General features: G+C 42.0%; 1 protein-coding gene across 2 annotated transcripts in view; it reads left to right on the top strand.

Moving 5' to 3' along the window:
* The window catches only part of LOC125046110 (phosphatidylserine synthase-like), a 75,316-nt gene that overhangs the window by 21,908 nt on the left and 40,908 nt on the right, over window positions 1-12,500 (top strand). The window lies entirely within an intron of this gene.

The raw sequence follows: 12,500 nt of genomic DNA, 5'->3' as shown, positions 1-12,500 counted from the left end.
AAGTGTGGAATGTGTGTATATGTATATATATATATGTATGTATATATATATATGTATGTATATATATGTATGTATATATATGTATGTGTATATATGTATGTGTACATATATATGTATATGTATATATATATATATATATATGTGTGTGTATATGTATGTATATGTATGTATATATATATATATTTATATATATATATATATATATATATATATATATTTGTCCTGCAGTAAATTGATTCAGGCTGAGGATAAGTATGTATACACATGTGCATAAACATATGTATAGCTTTACTGGTTACTGCAGCGATCGAACAGAGGCTTACTCACTCAATATTATGAATACATTCTTAAAAAAAAAAGACTAGAGCGGAAGTGGACATAAAAGTCGATGAATGACATAAAAAATGAAAATGATTTCATAATTTTAAATAAGTAAAAAATGTGGAAGTTGTTAATAAAATATATGTTGGCAATGACCATAGAATGGTCAGAGGCCAAATTGAATTACACCTCAGAAGGGAAAGGAACAAACTCATGCAAAAACCTGATAAACTTGAAGTCCAGAGCAATAGAATTTAACCTTAACATCCAAAACAGATATTCACTTCTCAGTGGTAAAGATCTCAACATTAACCAAATCAACAAACAGTTCAATGACATAATAAAGGAAGCTGTACTTGATGTAGGCAGTAAGAAAGTCGAGCGAAGTTCTTGGTCGAAACTAAACAGCTTATGCAAAAACATAGAGTTATGAAAGTATAATCAAACAGGGACAAAGCAGAATTAGTTGAACTAACAAAGATTAGTATTAAAAAGAAGAGAGAAGATGTTTGGAAATTCAATACTTAAATAATAAATGAAACTGATCTCAGGTACCAGCATGAAAACAGAACTAGACGTAAAAGTGACATAATAAGAATGAAATCATAAAAGTAGTGCAAGACTTTTACAGAGATATATACAACTCAAATGAACAGCCAATGATAGGAGCGAATGCGGTAATTAGAGACATAGCTAACATCATCATCATCATTTGGGAGCTAACGCCTGCAAGTAACGGATTGTGCAAGTAACAGGTCCTGTACTGGTCTCACGGTGCAGTCATTGGTTGGACACATGGTCTTGCCAACTGTACCCCATGATCCGGCGCAAGGATCTGTTACAAAAGGCATCAAGACGAGATTCCAGAGCACAAGATAGCATCCAATTTTCACTACCATATAGTAAAACTGGCAGTATCAGGGCCTTGAAAAGACGTAGCTTGGTCCTTCTGCACAGGTACCGGCATCTTGTCAAGAGATTTCATGACTCCTGCTGCCAGGCCACTCCGTCTACTGACTTCCTGGTCTGACAGCCCAGAGTCGTGAACTGCACTACCGAGGTATATAAAACTCTCTGTGACTGATATTTTCACCGCTAGCATGTACCAACTGCACATGGTCTAGTAGGTCCCCAAGATCCTGGATCTTGGTTTTGGTCCAGGAGACCTCTAGCCCCAGGGGCTTCGCTTCATTGCTAAATGCATCAAGAGCCGTCACTAGGGTTTCCAGAGATTCAGATAGAATGGCAAAATCATCAGCAAAGTCAAAGTCTGTAACCTTGATATTGCCCAGAGTTGCTTCACAGTGACTTTGGACAGTAGCTCTACCCAGTATCCAATCCATGCAAGTGTTGAAAAGTGTTGGTGCAAAAACACAGCTTTGCCTCACGCCAGAACTAACAGGGAAGGAGGTCGACAGGCCCTCACCACACTTTACAGCACTTTCAGTGCCTGTATACAGGTTTTCTATTAATCCAACAATACTTGTTGGAATTCCTCTTTGCCTCAGGATCTCCCAGAGTGATTTGTGATGCACTTTATCAAACACCTTCTTGAGTTCGATGTAGGCTGCAAGCAGCCCACATCCGAACTCACGACGGCGCTCTACAATGACTCGAAGCCCCAGGATGCGGTCTATTGTGGACTTACCACGAGTGAGTCCAGATTGCTCCGCCCTTTGTGCCTCAGCAGGTGGTTTCAGATACATCTTGGTAGGATGTGTGCGAGTAACTTGCCTGGTACACTGAGTAGTGTAATGCCTCAGTGATTGCTGCAGTCCCACCAATCCCCTTTCCCCTTTCCCTCAGCAGGTCAGGAGGAATAGTACCAGTCTGCTAGATGGCAGACAGGACTGCATGCAAGCCCCTTGCCATAAGTTCTCCACCAGCCTTTAACAAATCAGCTGGGATGCCACAAACACCTGCTGCTTTACCACTCTTCAGCTTGGAGATCGCCCCCCTGACTCAGCCCAACATAGATGCACCCCATCAGGATCTGAGATTATCTGGCCACTTGCTGAGCAGACTGCAGTCGTCTGTGAGGAGGGCTTGGAGTTCAGCTTTCTCAGGGCTTGGTAGGCAGGACAAAGGTAATTTACTAAGAAATGGCTTTCAACCTCTACAAGATTACTGATAAACTGTTCCTTATCCCTTCACAACAGTGACCTAGTCCTGCGCACCAGAGAACGGTGTAAGTTGTGATCCATTGACAATTGAGCCGCACGACAAGCATCTGTGGCTTCCAGTGTCTCCTGCGAGATGGAATTCTGTCTTGCTCTTGGGCGTTCACCAATGGATTCTTGAGCTGCATCAAGCATTTCATGCTTGAAGGTATCCCACAGAAGAACAGGGTCTGTCAGGCCCTTGAGTGGTGTGAGATGACCAGAGATAGCCTCGGCAAACTCCTGGGCACACTCGTCCTCCCTCAATCTGTCCAAATGAAACACCCTAGGCTGTTAATTTGGGTGACGGGGGGTTCTAAAGTGGACCCGGAGAGTAGCCACAACTAATCTATGATCAGTTCCACAGAACTGATTCCACAGATACACCCTGCAGTTCTAGAGGATCCTCCACCGAGTGCTAACGAGGATGTGGTCGAGCTCCTTGGCCACTCTACCCATATCCCTGTACCAAGTCCAACGATGCGGGTCAGAACGCCAGAAATCCTCAATTTCTGGGACCTAGCAAAGTCACGGAACAGGAGGCTATTCTCGCTGCCAGTATCAGTTCCTGAGCCATGAGGACTGCCACAGATGGAAGTTTGGCATATACATCAATGTAAAAGATCTTTTGCTTTCATTGGTGTATTTCGTCATAGGATCAATCCTATTACTTAATTATGTTCTCGCTTTCATTAAAAGTAAGTATAAAAAGATGTCATAACCATCACCATATACATTTACAAATTTCATAAAACAAACAAAATTGGGAAATATCCACGTCCCACCTACGTGCATGCGCATTACACTAAGGGGGTACGAGGAAACTTACTTTTAAACAAAAATAATAAACCTGTAAATATACATCTTTACTCTGCATAAATATTTAGCAATATTTTACAAGTATTTTAAAATTTGGTTGATAAGGTCCTTACTATAAACCCAATATAGCAGTTAACAAATCAATTTATACAAAATAGTTAATATGGTATATAATCCCTTTACAATCAATAAGATACATGAAGCCAAGTGAAAGCTTCAGTCTCAATACCATAATACGCTAATCGACTGGAGTGACCTCTACTACCGGGGGTTGAAGTCTGCATAAGATGGCTATGGCTACACCCTGGAGATGGTGGCCATCGCTTCCAGGTCTTCTCACCTCCAAAAGAGCAGCCACCTCAACTCTCAGCTGCTTCAACTCCCTCGACAGTAGTGGTAACCAATCGTCCTGTCGCAAGGAACGGACGTACCAAGCCCCCACTCTGACAGCCCGCCTGAGGCCTAACCTCTGGCAGTCACTCGGTGGACGCCACCTCTGCCACCCCTACCGACGCTGCCCCATATAGACAAGGTTGGCTTGCTGCAGGTCCTATAATCCACCTGCAGGGCTCCCTGGGGCTTTCCCCCACAAGCATCACCCTAAGTTGGCGGCTACTGTGACCCAGATGGAATGAAGGGTAACCCCCTCTCCCCACCCGAGTTCCAGCGGTCGCCAACCCAGAGGGACCCACAGCCCGCCGTTCCTGCTGGGTGGGAGGGAGTTTTGCCCTCCCCCCAGCACCAACAACTATATGTTTCAATGCTAGTGGTTAATGCGGGGAGGCAGACTAGCAAGGCCTGCCTCCCCACACCCGCGCATTAACCCTTGGGGGGCATGGGGGCAGAAGTTAGTACGAAGCCAAGGCATTTCCACACGCCGGTGGACCATGACTCTGTACCTTTAGGGCCTCCTGCTGCTCCAAGAACCTCCACAGTTCAGCCTAGGACCGCAAGGTACCTAGTTTCCATGGTGGCCACAAGGAGGCACTGCAGAATTCTTGATGATGGAGAGGCTCTGAGCTGGCAGGGTAGTCTTATTCATAGCTGCTCCCTTTTCGCACCAGGCTAGCCAGCAGTGGCAACTGTAAGCGAAAACGCATGCAAAGCACTTAACACTAAATAGGCTACCACACCATCACTTCACATCTCCCTGAGCATGAAGCACCCACCTAACATCACAACAGAATAAATATAAAGAGCACCCAAAGGTATGGAGAGAGGGAAAACTCCAGGTGAAAACAGAATTAGTATAGACTATAATAGATGCATGAGAAATTGTAACAGTGAAACTAGCCAAATTTTTTAGCAAATGCCTTCTCAACGGATAAACTTTGAAAGCTTTTTTTTTTTTTGATACATAAAGGGATAGAAAGGATCTAAAAAAAAAAAAAAAAAAACAACTTGCCCTGAAGATGGGATAGCAACCATCAAGCTTCACACAGAAACCATTAAAATACCAATTTAAAAAGGTGTTAGGGCGATACGATCTCACCAAAACCATTTACAACTTGCTCTGAGGAAATATTCAAGAAGCTAGAATGGAACGGTAAGGGTTCAAAATAGGAGACAAATCCCTAAACAATCTCAAGATTTGCAGATGATATTGTTCTCTTCATCTAGCGAAGAGGAAATTAAGTGACTAATCAATCTAGGCTGGAGTGACTTTCAGCGGACACAATAACATACTAAGAGGCTCCTTACCATAATGTTTAAAAAGAAAGGTATTTAACCAATGCGTCCTCCCAGTTATGACATATGGATCAGAAATGGACTACAATCTAATTACTAGAGAGGAAACTAATAAGTGCACAGAGAGGGATGGAAAGGTTGATGCTGAGAATTAGCCTAAAAGATCAGATGAGGGCATTGTGGATCAGGGAACAGAAAAAAAAGTGGAAGATGTACTTGGGCGCATCAACAAGAAAAAATGGCGATGTGTAGGTCATATATGCCAGAGACAGGATGGCAGATAGAAAAAAAAAAAGTTACAGACGGATATCGATAACATAAAGAGGCCAAGGGCCAAACCACTGACAAGATGGCCTGATGAAATAATGAAATTTTGAGGCCAAGACTGGAAACAAAGAATGCAGGACAGACAAAATTGGAAAAGATTGGGAGAGGGCTACATCCTGCAGTGAATTGATTCAGGCTGATGATGATGATTATATATGTATACATATATACATATATGTTTATATTTGTGTGTGTATATATATAAATATATTTATATATATAAATACATATACACACACACGTGTGCATGTGTTTGTGTGTATCTATATATAAATACATATACAAATTTATATATTTATGTATGTGCATATACTTATGTATAAATATTTACATTTATACATGCATAAATGCATACATACATAAATGTGTGTTCATCGACATGTATATATGTATATTTATATTATATGTGATATATATTATATTATGTGATATGTATGTGCAGTTGTGTATGTATATATATATACATATATATATTTATATATATGTATGTATGTACATATATATATGTATATATTATATGTATATATTAAATATATGTATATATAATATATATGTATATATTATATGTATATATTAAATATATGTATATATAATATATATGTATATATTATATGTATATATTAAATATATGTATATATAATATATATGTATATATTATATATATGTATATATTATATGTGTATATTATATATATACAATATATATATACTTAATATATGTATGTATGGATACGCCTTAGCTTCGTACGAACTCCTGCCCCCGCGCCCCCTGGGGTTAATGGGTGGATGTGGGGAGGCAAGCCTTGCCAGTCGGCCTCCCCGAGATAACCACTGGCAACAAACCGTTTAGTTGTTGGTGCTGGGGGGAGGGCTAAAGTCCCTCCCACCCAGCAAGTAAGGCGGGCTGTGGGTCCCTCTGGGTTGGTGACCGCTAGGACTCGGGTGGGGAGGGGGGGTTACCCCCCATCCCAGCTGGGTTCCAGCGGCCGCCAACCTGGCGTGATGCTAGTGGGGTAAAGCCCCAGGGAGTCCTGCAGGGGGATTATGGGGCCTGCAGCCAGCCAACCTCCTCTATATGGGGCGGCGTCGGTAGGGGTGGCAGAGGTGGCGCCCACCCGGAGTGACTGCCCGAGGTTAGACCTCAGGCGGACTGTCAGGGTGGGGGCTTGGAACGTCCGTTCCCTGCGACAGGACGATCGGTTACCACTATTATTGAGGGAATTGAAGCAGCTGAGAGTTGAGGTGGCTGCTCTCTCAGGAGGTGAGAAGACCTGGCAGCGGCACGATTAGTGTGGGTGGCTAAACCTACCACTGGTCGGGCCGCAGCGATGGCCACCATCTCCAGGGAGTAGCCATAGCCATCTCCAGCAGACTTCAACCCTCAGTAGTTGAGGTCACTCAGTCAATGAGCATATTATGGTATTGAGACTGAAGCTCTCATTTGGCTTCATGTCTCTTATTGCTGTATATGCTCCTACGGATGTATATAAACTTGAGGTGAAAGAGATGTTTTACACCAAACTTGCATCTGTGGCAGACAGTTGTCCTTGGCGAGATATTCGTATTGTTCTGGGCGACTTCAATGTGGTATCCGGCTGCGATCGAGCTGGCTACGAGATGTCTGTCGGTCCTCATGGCTCAGGAGCTGACGCTGGCAGCGAGAATAGCCTCCTTTTCCGTGACTTTGCTAGGTCCCAGAAATTGAGGATTTCTGGCTCCTGGTATCAGCGTTCTGACCCGCATCGTTGGACTTGGTACAGCGATACGGGTAGAGTGGCCTAGGAGATCGATCCTCCAGAACTGCAGGGTGTATCAAAGTGCTGAGTTTTGTGGAACTGATCATAGATTAGTTGTGGCTACTCTCCGGGTCCACTTTAGAACCCCTCGTCGCCCAAATGAATACCCTAGGGTGTTTCATTTGGACAGATTGAGGGAGGACGGGTGTACCCGGGCGTTTACCGAGGCTATCTCTGGTCGTCTCACAGCACTCGAGGGCCTGACAGACCCTGTTCTTATGTGGAATACCTTCAAGCATGAAACGCTTGATGTAGCTCAGGAATCCATTGGTCAACGCCCAAGAACAAGACAGAATTCCATCTCGCAGGAGACACTGGAAGCCACAGATGCTTGTCGTGCAGCTCGATTGTCAGGGGATCGCAACTTGCACCGCTCTTTGGTGCACAGGACTAAGTCTCTGTTGAGAAGGGATAAGGAACAGTTTATCAGTAGTCTTGTAAAGGAGGTCGAAAGCCATTTCCTAGTAAATGACCTTCGTCCTGCCTACCAAGCTCTGAGAAAGCTGAACTCCAAGCCCTCCTCACAGACGACATGCGGGTAATGTTGAGACTCCTCTGCCAGACCCACCCATCAGCGAGGATCCACCCTCCCTGTCCGAAATCAGGGGGGTGATCTCCAAGCTGAAGAGTGGTAAAGCAGCAGGTGTTTGTGGCATCCCAGCCGAATTGTTAAAGGCTGGTGGAGAACTTATGTCAAGGGGCTTGCATGCAGTCCTGAATGCCATCTGGCAGACTGGTACCTTTCCCCCTGATCTGCTGAAGGGTGTGGTCATCCCTCTCTGGAAGAGGAAAGGGGATCGGGGGGGCTGCAGCAATCACCGAGGCATTACACTACTCAATGTACCAGGCAAGGTACTCGCGCACATCTTACTGAGACATATCAGGGACCACCTGTTTAGCCACCAATGACTGGAGCAATCTGGATTCACTCCTGGTAAGTCCACAATAAACTGCTGTAGGCTCGCAGCCTACATCGATCTCAAGAAGGCGTTTGACACAGTGCATCGCAAATCTCTCTGGGAGATCCTGAGGCAAAGAGGAATTATTGTTGGATTAATAGCAAACCTGTATACAGGCACTGAAAGTGCTGTAAAGTGTGGTGAGGCCCTGTCGACCTCCTTCCCTGTTAGTTCTGGCGTGAGGCAAAGCTGTGTTCTAGCACCAACACTTTTCAACACTTGCATGGATTGGATACTGGGTAGAGTTACTGTCCAAAGTCACTGTGGAGCAACTCTGGGCAATATCAAGGTTACAGACTTTGACTTTGCTGATGATTTTGCCATTCTATCTGAATCTCTGGAAACCCTAGTGGCGGCTCTTGATGCATTTAGCAATGAAGCGAAGCCCCTGGGGCTAGAGGTCTCCAAGACCAAGATCCAGGATTTTGGGGGCCTGCTAGGAGACCCTGTCCAGTCGGTACGTGCTTGCGGTGAAAACATCAAAGTCACAAAGAGCTTTATATACCTTGATAGTGCAGTTCACGACTCTGGGCTGTCAGACCAAGAAGTCAGTAGACGGATTGGCCTGGCAGCAGGGGTCATGAAATTTCTCGACAAGAGTATTTGGAGATGTCGGTACCTGTGCAGAAGGACCAAGTTACGTGTTTTCAAGGCCCTGATACTGCCAGTTTTACTCTATGGTAGTGAAACTTGGACACTATCTTATGCTCTGGAATCTCATCTTGATGCCTTCTGTAACATATCCCTGCACCGGATCATGGGGTACAGTTGGCGGGACCATGTGTCCAACCAACGGCTGCACCGTGAGACCAGTACAGGACCTGTTACTTGCACAATCCGTGATCGCCAACTCAGACTATATGGCCACTTGGCTACTTGGCCATCCCACAGGATGATCCTGCCCATCAGGTTGTCTGTGTCCGAGACAACCCTGGATGGAGGAGGCCTGTGGAAAGACCGAGAAGGTCGTGGCTTGGGCAGATCGATCAAACCTGTCGTGAGGAACTAGAGATGGGCTGGGCCCCTATATATATATATATATCACACACACATGTATATATTATATATACACATATGTATGTGTATTTATATATATACATACAACAAACACATTTATGTGTGTATGTATATTCATTTATATAATATATATACATATTTATGTGTATATATATTATATAAATACATATACATACACACATAAATGTGTATATATATATGTATATATATGATTATATGTTTCTATTTATATGTATGTATAAATACATTCATATATACATGCATAAATGCATACATACATATATGTGTGTGTACATAGACATGTATGTATGTGTGTGTATATGTATATATATATGTATATAAATATATTATATGTGATATATATTATATATAGTTTAAATGTGATTTTTATTATATATATAATGTATGTGCAAATATATAATATATATATTATATGTATATATATTATATATATGTATATATTATATGTATATATATTATATATATGTATATATTATATGTTATTAAATATATGTATATGTTATATATGTATATATATATATTTATAAGTATATTTATATATATGTATATATATTTATAAGTATATTTATATAAATGTAAATAAATGTATATATTATGGTTAAATATGTACATGTGTGTGTAGCTATATATATTTAAATGTATGTTTATGTATAGTATATATTTATGTATATATATATATTTAAATTTATATATATATATATGTGTGTGTGTGTATATATATAAATATAATTCTATATACATATAAAATTTTATATATAATATATATATATATACATATATAAAATCTAGATATATATATATGAATATATAAATATATATATATATATATATATATATATATATAATATGTATATAAATGTTTATATATATATAACATATAGAAATGTTTATATATAAATTTATATACATGTTTAAATGTGCATACATATAAATGTGTATATATATATATAACATATAAAAATATTATCATCATAATGCCGACGGGGGCGCATGGCTATATCCACCCTTCGTTTCCAGCCACGAGGATCCCTCATGGTGAGTCTCCATGCAGGCCCTCGGCCCATCTCTTAACTTATCACGACAGGTCTGGTCAATTTGGACAGATTGAGGGAGGACGAATGTGCCTGGGGGTTTGCCGAGGTTATCTCTGGTCATCTCACAGTACTCGAGGGCCTGACAGACCCTGTTCTTCTGTGGGATACTTTGAGATTAGCTTCAAGGGTAACCCAACTTGGCTGGTGCTTTACTTGTTAATCACTTCATTCTCGCATGTGCTGTACCTGGTGCATCTTCGTGGCTGCTCGTCTTTGTTGTCATCTTCATCCTGGTCCCTGGTAAATCCGTCTGTCCTCGACATCCACGCGTCCTCGTAGGTCTCGCACAGGTCCTCCTTGACTTCGAACTCATCCAGACTTCCTCGTAGTCCTCGTCCAGGCCTAACTCTGCGGCTTACTCACCCAATGCACGTGCCCGCAGATCTCGTCCAGGTCCTTCTCGGCTGCATGCTCATATGTCCCCGGCAGGAAGCATCCATTTCGGCATCTCAGGGCGGCTGAAACCTACGCTGACAAGCTCCTGGAGTTTAATTGGATCTGCGGTGTCAAGGCAGGTGGCGCCCGGTATTTATGTGCAGCTTAATACCTGCTCTGACGAACATCTTGGTCTATAGGCTTCTGGCGATCTTCTGGTGATGTTTTCTACAGTGTCTGAAGGTGACCATTTCTGCAGCAGGGCCTCCTTCAGTACCATGACAGACATGGTACTGAACCAGATTATACACGTAAGGGCCAATATAGTAAGAGAAAAGAGAGACAACAGAGAAGAGGGGTGTTAAGTGCCACTAGCTGATATTTATATAATTTGCAGTTTTTAATGTTCAATTTTATGTTATTTTCATCTTTTTTTTCTTGATTTTGTTTTATTTTCACAAAGTTAAAGAAGAAAATACAAGAGGGAGATGTCAGAAGCGAACCGCAAAGACCTGGCTTGAACTGCCAACCATCTCTGATAGATAGGAGAGTAAATAAGGGAAACAACGGCAAAACCCTTAGGATTTATTTGAACCACATCTCATAACGCAGAGAAGAAATGTATGCAAAATACGAATATAAGTCACACATCATGACTGACAAACTCGCAGGCAAAGAGATGCGTCATAGATCTTTTAAGCCTGCAAATACGACAGCAACAAACCCTATCAATGGAAGGTTTTGGTGTCTTTTGTACTGTGTGGATGAGTGAGTGTGTGTGTGAATGTGTGTGTGTGTGTGTGTGTGTGTGTGTGTGAGTGACAGTTAATGAGAGTGAGGGTGGTCTCACACAGAGCGAACATGGATACCAAACCCCAGAATAACATTCATCTTTAAAAAAAAAAAAGCGATAAACTTGTTAAAAAATTATTTCAACTACCACATTGAAGTTAACATTTAATGATATGTGACAGAATGCAGGAGGAGTGTGTCCATGAGTTTGCTATGGCAGTTGCTCTGTGTGGATTCCCCGAGGGCAAGGCAAAATTTTGTCTCCCTGGAGACATTGGAGGCCACTGAAGCATGTAGCATGGCTTGGCTGAATGGCAATAAAGACTTGCATCACTCTTTGGTGTATAGGGCACGGACACTGCTGAGAAGGAACAAGGAGCAGTTCATCAGGAACTTTGCTGAAGAGGTTTAAAGCCATTTCTTGAATTCTTGCTAAATGACCCTTGCCCTTCTTACCAAGCCCTGAGAAAGCTGAACTTTAAGCCCTCCTCATAGATGACTGCAGTCCGCTTAGTGGATGGACAGATCATCTCAGATCATGTTGGGGTTCATGAACGTTGGGCTGAGTATTTTAAGCAACTGTACCAGGTAGACCCTCCAACAGTAAGCTTGGATACAAGTGATATCACAATACCTCTGCCAGAGCCACCCACCAGCAAGGAACTGAGGTTAGGATGGTGATTTCCAAGCTGAAGAGTGGGAAAGCCTCAGGTATATGTGATATCCCTGCTGAACTGCTAAAGGCTGGAGACTCGCAATGAGGGACCCTCGTGGCTGGAAATGAAGGGTGGATGCAACCATGTACCCCCATCAGCGTTAGCCTCCTAATGGTGATGATGATGATAAATATATATTTATATATATATATATATATACACATATACACATATATATATACACATACACATTTTTTTTTTTTTCACACAAATATATGTGATATATTTGAATTGATAGATAAATAATATCAAGTGAAAAGGAAATTTTTGAATAAGGTGTATTGGACTTTAGGAGGCTGGATAACACTTATATTATGTTATGAGTTCATGTCCTGATAGTTGTGATTCCTTGCCTGACACTCAGGTGAGGAATGGTATGCATTTAAAATTCTGGTTAAGGGGAAGATGACAGAAAG

This window comes from Penaeus chinensis, chromosome 38, assembly GCF_019202785.1.
Source record: "Penaeus chinensis breed Huanghai No. 1 chromosome 38, ASM1920278v2, whole genome shotgun sequence".
Classification (NCBI taxonomy): domain Eukaryota; kingdom Metazoa; phylum Arthropoda; class Malacostraca; order Decapoda; family Penaeidae; genus Penaeus; species Penaeus chinensis.
Note: the sequence above shows the minus strand (reverse complement) of the source record. Positions and strands in the feature narration are given on the sequence as shown.